The following is an 18,424-nucleotide window of genomic DNA, read 5'->3' as shown; positions in this document are numbered from 1 at the left end:
TTACTAGGTGTTTTTAAAGTGATATACTCAGGAAACGGAATGTGAAGGCTGTGATTTTTCTTTAATCTTCTTTGAGAGTTTCATTCAAAAGGCTAAAAACTGATTTCATGAATTATTGTTTCTGTAGTTTTCCTCACCAAAAGGTGGTATCAGAAGTGGTTACAGTGTTAACTCAGAAGTCGTCATTGGTCCCCGGCTGCTTCTGTGTATTCCTGAGCTCCCTTTTACATTAGTCAAACCAGTTTTTAGTGTAAGCTCACTTACAAAATATTTTATATGTTCACGTTAAACTCAAAGAGGTGTAACCCAGATGTATGGTTGGGATGACAGTGATGCCAAGTTCGTGGTGTGGTGAAACAATTCAGACAATCAGCTGGAACCAACCAAAGGTACTGCTACTCTAGACCAGATGCTAAAGCCTTTGGAGAGAATTCATACCCTCATGCGGGCTCATAACTCCATGGTTCTGATATTCATTTAGCTTCCTGTGCTATTCAGAGTCCTTTAATCCTTATCTCTTTCATTTATAATGTTTGTATCTTTCAGGCCTTCACCTTTCTCTGTCTCTTCTCTGAGCAAAATTCTTTGTTAAACAGTAGGCAATCATTGCATATGCTACCAACTCCCTACCACTCCCTCATTCCAGTTTTTATCTTCTGTCTCCTATCTTGCTTCAAAAACACCTACTCTCTTTGAAGTTCTCTACTCCCTTATAGCTTCTCTATCTCCCTACATCCCTTTCCAATTCCACTTTTGAAAGTCTGATACCTTCTGTTTCTACTTCATTCCTCACCTGGTCTGCTGGAAACCACTCTTGTCAATATCTCTTTGTCGCCAAGTCAGAGAATACCTTTCAACTATCTCACTTGTCCTTTGAAGGATCTGGCAGTTGACTACTGCTTGCTTTTTGGAATGCTTCTCTGATTTCCATGGTGCTTACTGTATGTGGCTTCTCTTTCCTTTATAGCAACTCCTCCTCAGTCTTCTTCTAAAGCATCCTTTCTTTTGCCTGTGCTTTGCATCTTAGTATCCCTAAGTTTCCGTGGGTGGCTTCCCGCTCAGCATTCTTCCCGGATGATCTCACCCACTCCTTCAAGCAGAAATCCATGATGATTCAGGTATCTCCACCTTGGATTTCTCCTGAGCTATGAACCAGTATATCCAGTTGCCTTTTGGACATTTACATATGGATATATCAGAGGCATTTCAAGACCAATATGCCTAAAACTGAGTTATCGATTCAAGTCAAAGGTAAAATTAACACCTGTTCAGTAATTCAAGCTGGAAACATGAGAGCTGTCTCTGGTTCTTTCTTCCTCCTCATCCCCACCCTTAGGCAAGTCCTGTCCTTTTTACTTCCTGCATCTCAGTTTTCTGTCTTCCTTCACTCCCTTTCCTCAAGCCCAGCACCACAGATTCCTCATTGCCACTCTGTTAAAGTTCTCAGGATTGCTCTGTTGGATAGATGATTGCTGCCATTTCCCAGTCCCAGGTTCCACCCTTCAAAACTGAGTTAGATGTCCCTACTCCTGTTCTAGAAGTTCCTTGGTGGTGTAGTGCTTCTGACATTGTATCATTATGTATTTACTTATCTGATTATGTATTTACTTAACCGAAGCTCCTTAAGTATCGTATTTTTGTAGCATCTGTGTCTAGCATAGTGCTTGGCATGTACTAGACAGTTAATAAGTGCTTGAATAAATGAATGAAGAATGTACCAAGGAGAGAACACAAGCTTTTGGGTCAGACCAAGCAGGACCTAACTCTGCTATCTCAGCCTGGAGCAAATTAATACATGTTTGAGAGTGCCATTTCCAAATCTGAAAATGAGAATACACATGAATTATTTTATGTGACGTTCTTCCCTAAGGCGCCTGGCACATTTTAGGTGCTCTGTAAATTGCCTTTGTAAGTTGCCTTCTGAAACAAAGTAGCCTTTGTTGTTCATTGTTTTGTTTTGCTGTGTAGTACTCCTTTTCTAAACTGAATTCATTCTCTAATTTTTAGGGCCCAGGGAGAAAGAGTCTATAGCAAGTTCTCTTTAGTGCCAAATGTGACTTTTCAAAATATAGTAATATTTAGTCACCAATTTAGAATTAAATAGAAAATAAACTGACTTTTCGAAGACCTTATGAAACCTCAAGACATTAATTCCAACTTTTTCGAATATAGCCCCATCTTATCTTTTGCACATTTTATGTCTGTAAGTGCAAATACAGCCACCACTGCTTGAAGGGTGAACTGAAAGTCCCCGAGGACCTTGCCAAAGAGATACTCAATTCTGTTCAGTTTTACTCTGCTTCCCAAAGTCAAGGACAGGTTTACACGCCTTAGGCTAAAAACTATTGTTGGAATAAACAGGTTTGTTGTTTTTTCCTCACCAGAGCCTCATAGTTAACCAGAACTTTAATTAGCCTGAACATCCCACTTAAGTATAGTATTGATGTGCTGGATTTACCTGTCCTTTTGAGCTTCTGTGTACCCTTTAAGCCTGGCCAGAATAGGAAACCACCTATTTCATATGAGTAAGTTTCACATTAGGATTCAGATTCATACTGTTGTCCTTATTGCTCAAATGGAAGCCTATAAAAAATAAAGGAAGTGTATAAAAAATAAATAGATGAAGATTAGCTCAGTCTTTGTCGTGGAATCGGAAACGTTAACTCTTCAGTGTAAGCCTGAGCGTCAGTTACTTTCGAGGGGGAAGGCTCCAGAAGAGAGGATCCCTTTGCTTTTCCCGAGGGGCGGGCTGGCCATTTAAAAGTTGCCAGGGCCGCGTCTCCAGGACGGGGTGGAGCGCGGCGCCCGCTCCAGGACCGGGCCGGAGCCTCGGCGGGGTGCTGGCAGGGCGCGAGTAGCAGTGCCTGTCCGCCCGCCTGCCCCGAAAACCCCGGCCTGCTGCCCCCCCCCCCCCCGCAGGTCCCTACCTGCGCCTCCGAGCGGGCGCCGCGGGCGGGGGAGGGGGCGGGGAGGAGGACGGACGCCGCCGGCAGCCGCGGAGCCGCCCGCTGCAGGCCATTTGCCGGCAGCGAGCCCGGGAGGGCGGCGGTGCGGGCCGAGGGGCCAGCGCGGACCTCTGGCGGCCCCGGGCGCGGCGCGGGAGTCCTGGGCCGCGCCTCTGCTCGACCTCGGCGGGAGCCGGGGGCAGGCTGCGCAAAGGTGACTTCGGGAGACCTTGCTGTGCCGCCCTGGGTCGCACCTCCCCGCTGCGCTGGAGGGGAGGCGGAGGAACAGGCCGAGCGCATTCGTGTGGAGCCGCGAGGAGCGCCGGGTGGAGCGCGCAGGCAGGGAGCCCCGGCCCCGGCCCCGGCCCAGGTGGGTGGGCGAGTGCCCGCGCGGGGGCTCTGCCGGGTCAGCCTCGGGGACGACCGAGGACGCCTGGGAAGGAAGGGGGAGGGCGGCCGGCGAGCTCTAGGGACGTAGTAGATGTAAGAATAGTTGAACGCGAGTGTGCGGAGCGGAGTGCAGCGGTGGAGGGGTGCGCGAAGCCGGGAGACCCTGCCTGCCCGGCCCGCTGTGTGTGCATCGGGGTTCCTGCAGGAAGAGCCGCTGGGGGGAAGCCCGTGGACGGATAGTTTTTTCGGCTGCATATTGGTAGTAGGTCAAATAGGGCCGGAGTGGGAGGAGTAAGGCAGTGAAAGACATTGTTGTCCTAAATAACCTTCCAAGTTAGTGATTTTTTGCATGTCTTTGCCCTGGCTGACATTGAGATGAACTTACCATCCGCTGTTCAGAGGCCTCTAAAATTAAAAACTACAGCAACAAAACAAAACCCAAGGAGAAATGCTTGAGTTGATTGAGAAGAGAAAGGGAAATTATATCGGGGTTGGGGATTGGGGAGGTGGCTTTTAACTTTGTTTTGATTAGAGATTTTTGATTACTCATAGCCTTTCTTTGTAGCCTAAACCAGTGGAGAATCACGTTCCCCAGCATTCATGGCATGTGGCTAGTTGTTTTGTGTTTTCTGTTGTGCAGATTTTTTTTTTCTGGATTTGGAGGGAGGGTAGTATTAAGGATTTGGGTAGGAGGGTGGGGAAGGGCTTCTACAGCTTTTGGGAGTTATTAAAGCTACTAAAAGTTTCTTAATTTCAATTAGGTTCAAAGACAGAATGAAGGCATTTGATTTAGAAGACATTGCATTGCTTAGCAGGAATCTTGCAAAAGAGAAAAATGCTTAAAATGCGTGTTGGTGGAGTAATGTGTAGGCTAGAATGTGGAGATCTAAATATAAATTTTCTTTTCAGTTTGAGGACACACTAAAATTAATCTCTGGTCCAAATAATGTTTGATTTCCACCCTGAGGATTGATGACTTCGGCAAGTTATCTCAGCTTCCATTGAGTAGGCATTTAACTTGAATGTGAAGACCAGAGAGCTGTTTCAGCCTTTGTCCCAGGACTACTTTTACTAGATTGGGGACCTCAAGAGATTTGCATCATTGTGAATATAACTGCAGGACTCTAGTCTTCTTTAGATGCTCTTTAAAGGTTAATTTTAGGGGATTTCATTGATGATGAAAGTGACCCGCATAATCTCCCTTCCCTTAGTTGTGCGCTATGCAGAATGGGGGGAAATTAAAATTAAAAAGCTTATTAGGGTTCCCAGATTAAAAGCAAATGCATCTACTGGTGCTCAAGCTAGTATATAAATATAGTCCAAGCACATTTTATAAATTATTTTTTAAGCTTTTTTTTTTTTTTTTTCTGGTGGGCAGAGATAATTAAGTTTATTTTTTAGTGGAGGTACTGAGGATCAAACCCAGGACCTTGTGCATGCTAAGCATGCGCTCTACCACTGAGCTATACTCTCCCCACTAGTCCAAGCACATTTTAAACATAAATTTACAATAAATGATTCATAAAGTAATTATGCAACACCATACTTTAAGCTCTGTACATTTTGTTGCTTTTTATTGCATACAATGTTTGGGGTGGGGAGGTAATTAGGTTTATTTATCTATTTAATGGCAGTACTGGGGATTGAACCCAGGACCTCATGCTTGCTAAGCATGTGCTCTACCACTGAGCTGTACCCTCCCCCCATTGTGTACAGTTTTTGAGTTTACTATTTACATTCTCTTAAAAAGGTATGATTTATGATTGCATAATTATTGTATTTATCAGCTCTATGAAGATTATAAGAAAACTTTTAATTCCTTTAGAAAGTACGAATTTAGAATTTTTACTTAGTCCACATTATTCCTAAATTTTTAGCTTGTATATATTATCCAGAAATTTACTGCTACAAATTAATTTTGGAAGCACCTGGGAAATAAGTTAAATAAACATAAAGTTATGTAAAATGAAGCTGGTTTTCATTTTGATAACTTTTATGAAGTTTATGAACAAAAATACATAAGGTTTTAATTAGTAACATGAAACGTGTGTTTGAGAATATGTTACTAGCTTTGTGATGCTTGGTATGACCCAAGATCTATCCTGATAAGTTTCTGTATCTCACAGTAGTGACAAGACTGTCACCTGCACGCAGTTGTGTTTGTCTCGTTCCCTGCTGTGTTCCGAGCATCCAAGTACAGTCGCTGAATTCTACTCTAAAGAATTTTGAATAAGCTATAGGCAGACATAATTTTCCTCTCATTTTAACTTCAGTGTATTAAGGATGTAACCCCTATACATTTTTATAATGGCCAGCCATAGGTTTGATATTTTATATTACTTTATGTACAATTTTCCCCTTAATTCAGTAAGTATTCACAGAATGTTTATCTTGTTCAGTACTGCTGTACCAGTCTGTCTTCATAAATCTTAGAGATGACTGCAAGAGCCAGGTTCTAACAGAGCACAACATTTCCAAAGGGATGAGAAAGGGATGAATTTGAGCAAAAAGTTCATTAAGCCTGGAACAGAGTGGGGCAAGGAAAGAGAAAGTCAAGACTAGATGAATAAAAGCAGAGTCTTCTTGAAAGACTTTGTAAAATATGCCTTAGGAGTTGGAATTATTTTAGGCAGTTAGAATCACTGAAAGATCTTAATCAGGGAAGAGATTTAATCAGATTTGTTCCTTATGAGAAGGATTAAAGGGCAGGCCTGAAAGCAGGATGACCATGTGCAGGAATTCAAGAGAGAGATAAAGACTGAACCTAGTTGCTGTGGAAGAGGAAAGAGAGATACAGGCAGAACATAAACAGCACAAGTAGAAGCTGATCATAGATTGCATATGAGGAATGGAGCAGGTGGAGTTAGATGGCCCCAGATTCATGGCACAAGTCACTGGATAGAATGTGACTAAAGATAGGAGGAGAGAGAAGGGTGAGTTCACCTTTGGACGTGATGACATCTTACTGGGCCAATAAAAACTTGGGAATCATTAGTATTGGGAGTCACCTGATGAAACAGGGTGATGGAGGCTGAAGGAGTAAATACCATCACCTGGGAGAAATAAGGCACGCTTGGAATCAGAGGATTGAATGCTACGTTCAAGGACAGTGGAAGAAAGGGAGCCAGTGGAACGCACTGAGGAAAAGCAGCCTGCCAGGCAGAATCCAGGCCAGTAGAGGTGAGCGGTCCAGGAAATGGAGGCAACAACTGATTTGTGTCTCTTAGACTTGGTAGCCAGGTGTCTTTGATGAGTTTTAGAAGCATGACAGGCAGGAGCCGACTGCACTGAGCAGAGGAGTAAGTGGGGAGGAGAAAGTGAAAATAAGGAAGGTAGACTGCAATTCAATCTCTGTAGATAGTCTGTGAATAATTACGGTTTTGCTCTTTTCTTTCAATCCTCATACCTCTTATTTATTTTCCTTCTTCCTAATGTACTGGTTGGAGCCATCAGGGCACTGCTGAATAGAAGCTGAGATAGTGGGTATCCATGTTCATCCCTGGTTTTTATAAAGCATGCTTCTAACTTCTAACGACTCCCTGCTAAGAATGGTATTTAGTGCATACTGTTTATCACATGAAGTTCCCTTTCATTCTGAGTTTTTTTAAATCATGAAAGGGTGTTGAATTTTATCAGATGTCCTTCATTTATTAAGAGAATCATGAAGTTTAAAAAAATGTTAAGGTGGCAAATTATATTTTTAGATTCTGTCAGGCGATAAGCCATCCTTGTGTACCTGGAATAAACTTAATTTGGTCATAATGTATATGCTTTAATATTCTCAGTTTGGTTTCTTTTGGATTTTAGCATCTATTTGTGACTGACATTGGCTTTTAATTTCCTTTTTTTGTTCTGTCCTCCTCAGGGTTTAATATCAAGGTTACACTAGACTTATGATGAGTTTGGGAGTATTCTCTTTTTCAGCTGTTTTTTGGAAGAGTTGTATAAAATTGAAGTGGTCAATTTTTTGAAAATTTAGTGAAGGTTTCTTATAAAACCACCTTTTCTTTGTAAGCTTTTTTTTGGGTACCACTAATTAGGTGTATTTAATGGTTGTAGTACTATTTTAGTTTTCTATTTCTTTTTTGATCAGTTTTGACAAGTTATATATTTTTAGGAATTTTATCCTTTCTATTCAAGTTTTGAAATTTGTTATTACAAGAATATTCATAATATCCTTTTATTATCTGTTTAACTTATGTTCATTCTGTAATTACATTGTCTAATCTTTTTTCCATTTTCTATTCCCTAATATTTATTTGGCTATTTCCAAGTGAATTTTGCTCCCTTTGTTAAGATCGGTCTCATTAAAATTGTTTATTTGATTATTTTTCAAAGAACTCTGTAGCATTTATCTCTTTATTCTTTGTCTTTTAATTTCTGTAGTTATCTCTATTACATTTTTTTGAGTTTATCTTTTTTCCTAGTATCTGTACATTTATTATTCTGTCTCCTAGAAGTGGGTAATTTGCTCAGTTTGTCCTTTTCCAGATTTCAAGTTGTATGTTTAATTCTAGTGTTTTGTAATTTGGTGACTGTATCACTGCTAGCTTTATCCATTACTTTGATTACTGTATAGCCTTGAGTAACGTATTTCCTAGACTGAGGACTGGTAGTGTATGTAGTATAGAGTCTTGCCCTCCTAGTGTCTGATGCCTAGAGCTTCTGGAAGGTTTTGACTACTTCTGATTTTTTTTCTCTTGCCCAAATTTCCTTGTTCTCTTTGCTTGTGATTCCCATGTGTATTTTTTTTTTTAATGGAGGTACTGGGTGTTGAACCCAGGACCTCGTGCATGCTAAACATGTGCTCTACCACTGAGCTATGCTCCTCCCCCCATTGCTTGTGTTTCTCTTGGTTTTTTCCCCTACCTTGCTGCTCACTTTTCCCCTCACTCCCTCTTTTCTATCCCTGATGCTTTGCATGGTGGGAGAAGAATGATTATTTTCCCTTACTCTCTTCCCCTAGTTTTTTCTTCTATCTCCCTACTTCTCTATTCTCGAGCCTCCATCCCCATGTCCATACCTGGAGGATTTTTTCATTATCTGCTCAACATCGTCCTTCCTGCTTTTTCCTTCTCCTTAGAACCTTGGCTCCAGCACCAAAGAGGAAAAACCAGGTAACTTATGTCTGACTTTCTTTAGATGCTCAGAGGCTAACATTACATACCTTGTGATTTGTATTACTCCATACACAGTCTAGCTGATGGCAGAGTCAGGGAGAGTATGGGGAAGGTGGCACAGATGGAGAGAACCCGCCCGCTCTTGCTTGGAGTCCTGAGATGTGGGTTTCGACGTTGGTGACTTTTTTCTTGCCGTGTGACTCCGGGCCTCATGTTCTTCCTGTGTAACAGGATGGTTAACACAGACCCCTTCTCTCCTTCGTGAACTCCTGTGAAACTCAAATGAGATATGTAAAACTGATGGGCTTTTCCTTAAGGTGGTCTTCCCATGCTTTATTTTTGAAAAATAATCTGGAGAGGATTTTGTGCTCAACTCAAGGACAGAGAAGTGACATCAAAGTGGTCTGTAGCATGGAGTGTTGGATCAGAGAAACCTGGTAGGGGGCAGCAGGTGATGGTGGGGATGACAGGAGCCCGGGAGTTGGCTCAGCGGTTTAGAGTTGCTCCGGGGAGGCTCTGTCCTCTGGTGGGAGGGAGCCCGTGACCTCCCAGCCTGGAGACGTGGACATGCTGTTACCTCCGGCAGCTGAATGCTGAGCTGCAGTGGTATCGTCTGTTCCTTTATTTTTATTTGCTATGTTCAGGACACTGAGCCTTTTTGAGTTACTTGAGAAATCACCCTTCACTTAAAATGTTGGTATGAAGGAGATTTTGTTGTTCCGGGTTCTAAACAACTGAATTAAAAATGAAGGTTGGAAATACAATTCTCCTTAGTAAAATTTCTTAGAAATTTTATTTTGAATATTGTCTTCACCTATTTTTGTTATTTTGTATTGTGGATTGGTTGTTTAAAATCACAGAATCACAGAATCTGTCTTAGATTGTAGAGCATCTGGTCTGGTGATTTTTAAGGTTTTATCGGGAACTCAGAAGATGCCCGTATACAAGGCAGGTAAAAGTAAAGGCCCCTCCTCATCCCGTCCACTGAAGCACCTGCACACAGCACAGTGTGAAGTGATTGATACAACTGACCTCTTCTCCTTCACTGTACAGATGAGAGGAGGGCCAGGAGAGGGTTCACTACCTCCCCCAGTTTATGTAGTTAGGAGGGGGCAACAGTTCGGGCCAAACCCCGGAATCTGCCTCCAGATTGAGTGCTGAAGGGCAGCCCACTGTATCACACACAGCCTGAGTCAAGAAAATTCCATTAGAGAAGACAGTGTATCTTGTTTCAAAGCTGATGTGGCCATTTATAAGCTAATTTCTCAATTTGACAAAAGGATACCAACTGAAAAAATAAGCAGATGGCCAAGAATATTGCAGTGTCTTCAGATTTCACACAGAATACCTGTATTCAAGGTTCTCAATGGGAAACGCTGTCCATCTTCTTGTGAAAATTTTGCTTGGTCACATTTTTGGAATATATAACATTCATTCATTTCTCTAGGTATTCTAAATTTTACCCCCAAATTAAACTAGACTCTCAGAATGCTACAGCCCAAGCTGTATTTTTCTGATTATCTGAAAAATGTCCTTCACTGAGTTTTAAGTTGGAATTACGCCTTCCATTTCTGTTGAGGGGCATTTCAAAAAATTTTAGCTTAAATGACATTATTAATTATTTTGCCACTAAATACTCTTAATCTTGTGTATATTACCCTGAATGAGAAATTAGAGCTGTGGGCAGAGAGGGAGTTTGTTTTCCCTAAAGAACTGATATATTTTTTTTCCTTGTGGACAATTAAAAGGGCGTAATTGTATTTCTCTTTTTGTTTTGGCCTTAGGAGAATTCAGAGCTAGATGTGTGGCTCGTCCACAAGTTACACATGGAGTTGTACCAGCTCCGTCACTCAGGTCCTACCCTAATACTGTATCAGAAGTTGTTCTGTGTTTTCATAGCCTCCCAGTCTGGAAGTCCTTGGATTACATTCTCTTGTGAATTTGTTGGGTATGTTTGTGCCCCAGACTGCACTGAGGTATAATGATTATAATTTGGGGATTTTTCTGCAAGTAGTAAGTACTAGGTGAATAGTTGTTACAATGTTAGGAATAGATTTGTACTTATAATGTGGTTGTATTTTACATCAAGAATATATGCATTTTGATATTAATTGACTTTGTAATAGATCATTTCAAGGACCCAAGTTAAACTCTGTGACAGATGTTACAGTTGGAGCTTTTTTGTGTGTATTAATGCAAAGCAGACTGACCAAACTATATTTGAAGAAAAAAATTAAGAATTTTTATATTTGGTAGACTTCATATAGCATAAAATGTACCATTTTAACCATTTAGAAGTGTACAATTCAGTGGCATTAGGTGCCTTCATATTGTGCAACCATCGCCACCATCCATCCAGAACCCGTTTCATCTTCCTCAATGGAAACTGTACCCATTAAACAATAGCTCTTCATTCCTCTCTCCTCCCAGCCCCTAAAGATCATGATTCTACTTTCTGAGTACGACTACACTAGGAATCTCACATAAATGGAATTATTTAATATTTGTCTTTTTTGTGACTGGCTTATCTCAGCATAATTCCTTCAAGGTTCATCCGTGTTACAGCATGTATTAGAATTTTCTTCCTTTTTAAGACTGAATAATATTGCATTGTATGAATATATACCACATTCTGTTTATACATCCATCAGTATCGCATTTGGGTTGATTCTACTTTTTGGCTATTGTGAATAATGCTGCTATGAAAATGAGTGTGTACAAATGAGTGTACAAATATCTCTTTGTGTCTATGCTTACAATTCTTTTTGGTGTATACCCAGAAGTGGGCTTGCTGGATCATATGGTAGTTCTATTTTTAATTTTTTGACTCACCATACTGTTTTCCATAGTGGCTGAACCAGTTTACATTCCTACCAACAGTATTACAGGGTTTTAATTTCTACATCCTCACCAACACTTTTTCTTTTCTGTTTTTTTTTTTTATTAGCCATACTACTGGGTATAAGGTTTGGAAAATTGTTCTTTGTAAGTAGAATTAAACATGTTTTCTATCCAAAGGTTAACCCCAGGGTTGCCAGACACTCTCTTCTTACCTTGGCTCATAATTGCCCTGCAGAGCAATGATTTCCTTTTATTTTTCAAACCATTCAGAAGTTGCTTGGGTGTGTGTGGTAGAGGGTGCACTGTCCCAGCTCTCCTCAGTCTCCTCTTTTCCCTCCAGTCAGTGAAAAACAGTTGCACAAAGCAGGGGTGATTCTTGAGGTTACCATGGTTTTGAGTCTTGATTTAAGTCCGTAGATCTGTATTCTACTTTTATCTCTCTGTCCTTGAGATGAAAAATGTTGATTCCTGTTGTATTTAGATAATTGCTCAATTGGAAAGAATTTTATCTTGTCTACAGAGTTGACGTAGGAAAAGGGAAGATAAGTTTGAATCACCACAGGTATAAAATTGAGATGAGGAAATTGTTGCACAGTTGACCCTTTTTGGATTGCACAGGTTCACTTATACATAGATATTTTTGAATAGTAAATACTGCAGAACTATGTGGTCCATGGTTGGTTGAATCTACAGATGTGGAGGAACCTCAGATTTGCAGGCCCAACTATAAGTTACACATGGATTAATCCTTGGGTTATTCGAGGGTCAGCTGTACTTAAGAAAGGTCAAGCCTACCTTCACTCGTTCGTGGGAACTAATATAGTAAAGTATGTGTTCCTCAAAACCAGAGCATGATTATCCTGAGTGTTAGAGTTAGACAGAAAATTTAACATATTCTATAATGAAATTTTTTGTTTTGATCTTTGGCATTTGTAGGAGTGCAAAATTTCTGTGAATCTTGAAGTTAAAAGAGAATTTAAAAAATAAGATGGGAACTTGGGGAAATATAACCACAAAATTATAAAAAGCGATCTGAGAAGTTGTCTGATTTTCCCCTATCTGCAAGAATCTTCTCTCCAACTTCCTGTGCGGTCCTTCGACACGCCATGTAAACACAGTGATAGATGGACTTACAGGCGGTGTGCCAGCGCTCCCGGGCTTGCAGCCTGAGCCAGACAGACCTGGGCTTGTGCACGAGTTCCGTCACTTACTGGTTCTGCCATCCTGGGCAGGGCATGTCATCTCAGTGAGCTTGAGTTTCCTCATCATTAATAGTACCTGCCTCGCAGGACTAGGGGAGGATTATCTGAAGTGGCGTATTTATCATGACATCTGGCACACGGTCGCCGTACCTGGGCGTTCGTTACTCCTCCTCTTCCCTCTGCGGCTGCTAGTATATGTGAACTACCTTCTCCGGCCACGGGTGCCACTGCAGGAAAGCTGTAAATGCTAGAAAGTTAAAACTTACATTAGGGCGAAGGTTTTCCTTTTTTCTTCTCTTCTCTTCTCTCTTCTCTTCTCTTCTCTTCTTTCATGGTTTCAGGTCTGTGCTCTGCAGAATCACAAGAAAGTACGTTTCTTCTCTTGTGACAATGTTTCAGCTGTTTGGAGCCACTAGTCAATTCTTCTTTTCCCCAGGCCACCCGTCTCCAAATTCCTTTAACAGTTACTCCTATATTAAGCTTTATAGATCCTTTCTTTTCTCACTCTTCACTGGTCCCCCTCAGGTCTTTTCTTAGCAGTGTGTCCTCCAGAAATGAGGTTGGGGTGCAGAGCAGGGCTGCTCAGCTGGCTCTCCGTCTGCTCCCTTGAGGGAGCCCTATGCCGCCCGCCTCTCTGGCCTCTGCTTTGCTTCACTCTCACCCTTCTTGCTTTGTTCTGAGGACAGTGGCCTCCTGTTGTGCTGCAGACTCCTGAGCCCCTTCCCCCCTCAGGACTGGTGCTGTTCCTCTGCCTGGAACACTTGGCCACTTGCCTGCCTCTCTTTTGATCCTCCAGCCATCCTGGCTCCCGGGACTCCCTGGCCCCTTCCCTGCTTTGTTTTTGTCTTTAGTGTTTCCCACCACCTAACACACCAAGTATTTCACTACTTTACCTTTTTCTTTCCCCAGAGTAGACTGTAAGTCCTCGGCGTGCAGGCGTTTTTGTCTGTTCTCTCCCCTGCTGATGCTGGCAGCCTGGAACGCCAGGCATGGTGGAAGTGCTGATGACTACTTGCTGCAGGCAGAATGCAGTGGGAGCACCCATTCCCCTTCCTTACCAGGTGCATCACGCTGGGCTGGGAAGGGCCGCTTGGGCACCAGCTCACAGTCATGGGCCCTTTTTTTACCCTTTGAAAAAATCAGAAGAAAAATTAAGGTGTCCTTGAAGAAGGGAAAATTAGAAGCGGTGTTCATGGTTTTAGGACTTTGGGAATTTTCCAGCCGCTTTGCTTGCTTAATCAATATTTTGTTTTACACATAGTCTTATTTGCTCCTTAGACTTTTGTTTTGTAGAAATAAATATAGGTCATTCAGGTAAGAATATCTGTTCTTTAAATACAACTTAACAAAGCTTTCCAAGTAGTGGGCTTGAGATAAATGATCTTTTCAACCCTTGGAAGTGCCAGGTGCTTAGTCCCTCCCATGTGCCACGAGAGGACATTTTCTATGTGTGCCAGGATTTGCAAAACTGGGGAAGCACTGCTTTAAGACATTTAATATGTTTTCTTCAGATGGAGTTAAAATCTACTGAGTTGTGATTCCAGTATATTCTAGTTTTCTTCCCACCTTCCCCCCTGCTTTGAGAACCTTGAAAACACATGTTGAAACAGTGAAACATCAAAATTCTGTAAAAGCAAAGTAATTGTCTTTCTGGACTTAACAGTGTTCAACTTCAACATGTATACAAAAACATATTCCCAGAGGCAGAGCTGACGACATTAAAAAAAGTAGAGTTCGAAATGGTGGTGTAGCTGTGCAGGGGAATAGTCCTCAGTGGTAGAAAGGAAAGAGCTGCTCATACCTTTGCAGCAACATGAGTGAATCTGAAAAACGTTATACCGAGTGAAAGAAGACAGACACAAAGGAGTATGCTGTACATGAGTCCATTTATTTGAAGTTCAAGAGCAGACAAACCTAATGCATGGTTCCAGAAACCTGAGCAGTGGTTGCCAGGCTAGGGGTGGGGAGAGCAGGGAGAGAGAGAAATGTAAACGGGGCACAGAGGAGTTTGGGGGAAGGAGGGAGGAGAAGTGTTCTGTGTCTTTACAGTGGTGCTGGTTGCAGGGGGTATACGTTTGTGACTATTTGGGTGTATTTTATTGTAGACAAATAATCTCTAAAGTTCATTTAAAAAATTAATCGGTAAGGTGTTACTTCTGGTATACATAACTGTTTCCAGTTATTTTCATCTAGAGAACTATATCGACTTACAGAGCCCTTGACTAACTTCTGAAAATAAGTTTCCTTTAGATTTTGATTAAACTTCTCTGCTTTTAAAAATGGTTGTTTACCTCTTGCTGTGGCATATCTCTGAAAAAAGAAATGTATTTCAAGGATACATAAGATATATAAATCTGTGGTGAGTGATTATATAAGAGTAGGCTATTTTTAGGTAGAAGCTTTGCAGCCGTGATGAGGCGGGAATGTGCTTAGCAGAACCTCAGATGGGCTTACTTGAGTAGACTGCTGGGAGAGCCGAGCACGCTGCACTAGTGGAGAGAACCCTGTAAGCGTTGTTCTGTGTTTAATGTCGTGCAGGTTTTTCAGATTTGCAAATTTGATGCAGAAGTTTGATGCAAACATCACTTGCTAAGTAGACACATTTAAAGGGATTTTGCTAATTGTAAAATTATGAGAGATATATGACAGACACATAGGAGTATGCAGAAAGCTGTTTTCTGTAAAGCATAGGGAAGATTATAAACACCAGAACCCGGCAACCACTGGCTGGAGATTTTGGTTGGTCTTAGTTTGTTCTTATCGGCAAACACACAAATAACAGTCTACGTTGCAGTTTAATGTCCTACTTTGGTTTCAGTAGTCTCAGACTGGGCATTTTTCCTTGTCATATATATTCTTTGAAAATACATTAAAGATTAAGAAATGTATTGCTTTAACTCTGATTGTCAGTAAAGGAGTGGTCTTTTCACTGTGCACTTACTATTGTGAAATATTCTCATTTTTTACAGCTTTATTGAGGTATAATTGACATACATTTTAAATATGTGCAATTTATTGTAATTTAGTGAGTATTGCTGTGTGTTAATGTTGTGAAACCGTTGTCACTTTTGGGCTGAGACATACTTCTAGTATTTCCAAATGTTTATTCTTGCCTTTTGTAGTACCTCCCACCCTTCCTCTACCCCCATTCACAGGCAGCTGTTGATCAGCTTTCTATCACCAGTTAGTGCTTAGTAAGCATTTTCTAGAATTTTACATAACTGGAATCATAGAGTTTGTACTTTGGTGCAGGTGGAGGCAGTTTGGCTTCTCAACATAATTATTTGCAGATTCACCCATGTTGTTGCACGTAGCAATAGTTCATTCTTTTTTTGCTGCTGACTAGTGTTCTGTTTTATGGCTATACCACAGTTTGTTTACCTGTCGATGGACCTTTGGATTGTATCCAGTTTTTGGCTATTGCAAATTTTTGTGTGGACATAACCTTTTATTTCTCTTAGATAAATACTTAGGAGTAAGTAGAATCGCGGGATCTCCCAGGAAATGCATGTTTGTGGGGGCTTTTTTTAAAGTTTGTTTTTCATTTTTTAAAAATTGTAGCATCCATGTAACATAAAATTAACTATTTGAGTGTAAGATTTAGTGGCATTTAGTAATTCACAGTGTTGTGCAACGATCATTCTACCTACTTCTGAAACGTTTTCATCACCCCAAAAATAAGCTGTAATAAGCAGTTACTCCCCATCCCTGCTTCTGTGCCCTGGCCCATGAAAACAACTAATCTGTGTTTTGTCTCTATGGATTTGCCTGTTTTGGACATTTCCTGTAAATGGAATCATTCAACATGTGAGATTTAGTATCTGGCTTCTTTAGCATGTCTTTTATCTAGGTAATTTTTTGATTGAAGTATAGTCAGCTTACAATGTTGTGTCAATTTCTGGTGTACAGCATAATGTCTTAGTCATACATATACGTACATATATGCCTTTTCATATTATTTTTCATTATAGGTTCCTTCAAGAAATTGAATATAGCATATTTTTGAGCTTCATGTGCATTGTAACACTTATCAGTAGTTTATTTCTTTTAATGGCTAAATAGTATTCCGTGGTATGTATATGCCACATCTTATTTACCCATTCATACATTTGTGGCCATCTGGGTTGTTTCCACCTTTTGACTATTGTGAATAGTACTACTTTGAACATTTTTGTACAGGCATTTGTTTGAACACATTTCAGTTCTTTGGGGTGTGTACCTAAGAGTGAATTTTCTGGGTCATATGGTAATTCTGTGTTTAGCTTTTTTTGAGGAATCACCAAACTGTTTCCCACGGCTTCTGCACCATTTTATCTTCTCACCCACAGGGCACAAGGATTCTGTTCTCTTCATCCTTACCAACACTTATTTTCCTTTTTATTTTTTTTAATTTTAATTGTAGCCATCCTAGTGGGTGTAAAGTCATAGCTCATTGTTATGATTTGCATTCTTCTAATGACTAAAGATGTTGAGCATGTTTTCATATGTTTGTTGGTCATTTGTATATTTGGAAAAATGTCTGTACAAGGTCTTGGCTCATTTTTAAATTCGGTTGTTTGTGTGAAAAATTTTAGTCAAGATAACCACTCCATCAGGGCCTTACATTTCTATGTAAACACAGTTTCTCTAAAAAATATTTTGAATTAGTTATTTACTATTGAGAATATATCTTCTTTGATACATTTTTTCACTTAGAGGTTCATTGAAAAAAATAAGTTCTTGTACTTCATTATTCAAACATGATTTAGCCAAAACATGTTCAAAGCATCTGTAATTTTCCATAGGGCATATATCCCAAATTAAATTGTTTTTTTCATAGCTTCAGTTTTTTCTGTGTATCTTACAGCAGTATTTTCTGACAAAGGAATATGCTTTAGTCTTTCACCACACTATTTTTTCTGTCAACTATTTCAGAACTTTTTTTTTTTGTAATTTGAGGACTATTTACTCAAGTGATTTGTAGCCTTTTGTCTTTTCTATTAAAAAACCTTAAAGAAGTTTCTAAACATTTTATTACATTTAGTGAAGAAATTTCAAGGGTAAAGCTCTGGGCTGAATGTCGTATGATTTTAAATATCACTGAGGAAATTTGGGGAGGTTTATCTTCATCTTCTGGATGCTTAGATTTTAAATGTTGAGACAAATATCATGACTATTGCTTATTAGTTTATATCTCAGGGTATAATAACAACACGTCAATAGAGGGTGGCCTGCATACATCTGTATGCACATGTGTGTACGTCTGTCTGTATTTCACATGGTCTTCTGGAGAACTGGCTTATTGCCATCTGATTATATATGATCTCTCTTTACCAGGGTGGCTGACAAAGAGCTCCCACTAGCAGTAGAAGCCTTTGCCCTCGTCTGTGCACTTTGTTAGCATCATTAGTATTATCTTCAATCTGGAGCTGCTTTCTGGAGGTCTTGATGCTATGGGTGCATTTTGTGAGTTAACTAGATACTGTAGCCTGTAAGTCCTTGTAACCAGGCTCTCATGAACTGCAGTGCATCACAACACTCTGGAAGCAGGTGCTTCCGTCAGAGTGATAGCCACCACTCTTCCCGAGGTTACTGTGCATCCTGCGCTTGACCCTTGACCTGTGACCATGTGAGGGCACCGCTGTCTGCATGTATATTATCATATCTGTATACATAACGTTTGGTCTAATATTTTTGGCAAAAAGACTTTCCAGTATTCCTATGTCTCATGAACGCACACACAGTCTGCTTTGGAGACTGTAAGTCAAAGCAAATAAAGAGCCATTGAAAAGCTTTAAAGTAATGCTGAGTTTGCATTTTTTTTTAATTGAAGTATAGTCAGTTTACAGCGTTGTCAGTTTCTGGTGTACAGCATAATGTTTCAGTCATATGCTTTTTCATTATAGGTTTTCATATGCTTTTTCATTATAGGTTACTACAAGATCCT

At 40.5% G+C, this 18,424-nt stretch overlaps 1 protein-coding gene across 6 annotated transcripts in view; it reads left to right on the top strand.

The window, feature by feature from the left end:
* The window catches only part of OSBPL1A (oxysterol binding protein like 1A), a 155,232-nt gene that overhangs the window by 65,861 nt on the left and 70,947 nt on the right, over window positions 1-18,424 (top strand). The window contains exon 1 of one of the 6 annotated variants that reach the window (XM_045518868.2): window positions 2,813-3,315. The exons of 4 other annotated variants lie outside the window; for them this stretch is intronic. The gene's annotated coding sequence lies outside the window, so the exon portion shown is untranslated. Of the gene's footprint in view, window positions 1-2,812; window positions 3,316-18,424 lie in introns of those variants that run through there. One more of the 6 variants, XM_074352166.1, reaches the window with a different exon arrangement.

The sequence above is a fragment of the Camelus bactrianus genome, chromosome 24, assembly GCF_048773025.1.
Source record: "Camelus bactrianus isolate YW-2024 breed Bactrian camel chromosome 24, ASM4877302v1, whole genome shotgun sequence".
Classification (NCBI taxonomy): domain Eukaryota; kingdom Metazoa; phylum Chordata; class Mammalia; order Artiodactyla; family Camelidae; genus Camelus; species Camelus bactrianus.
The sequence above is the reverse complement of the archived record's forward strand: the minus strand, read 5'-3'. Positions and strand labels throughout refer to the sequence as shown.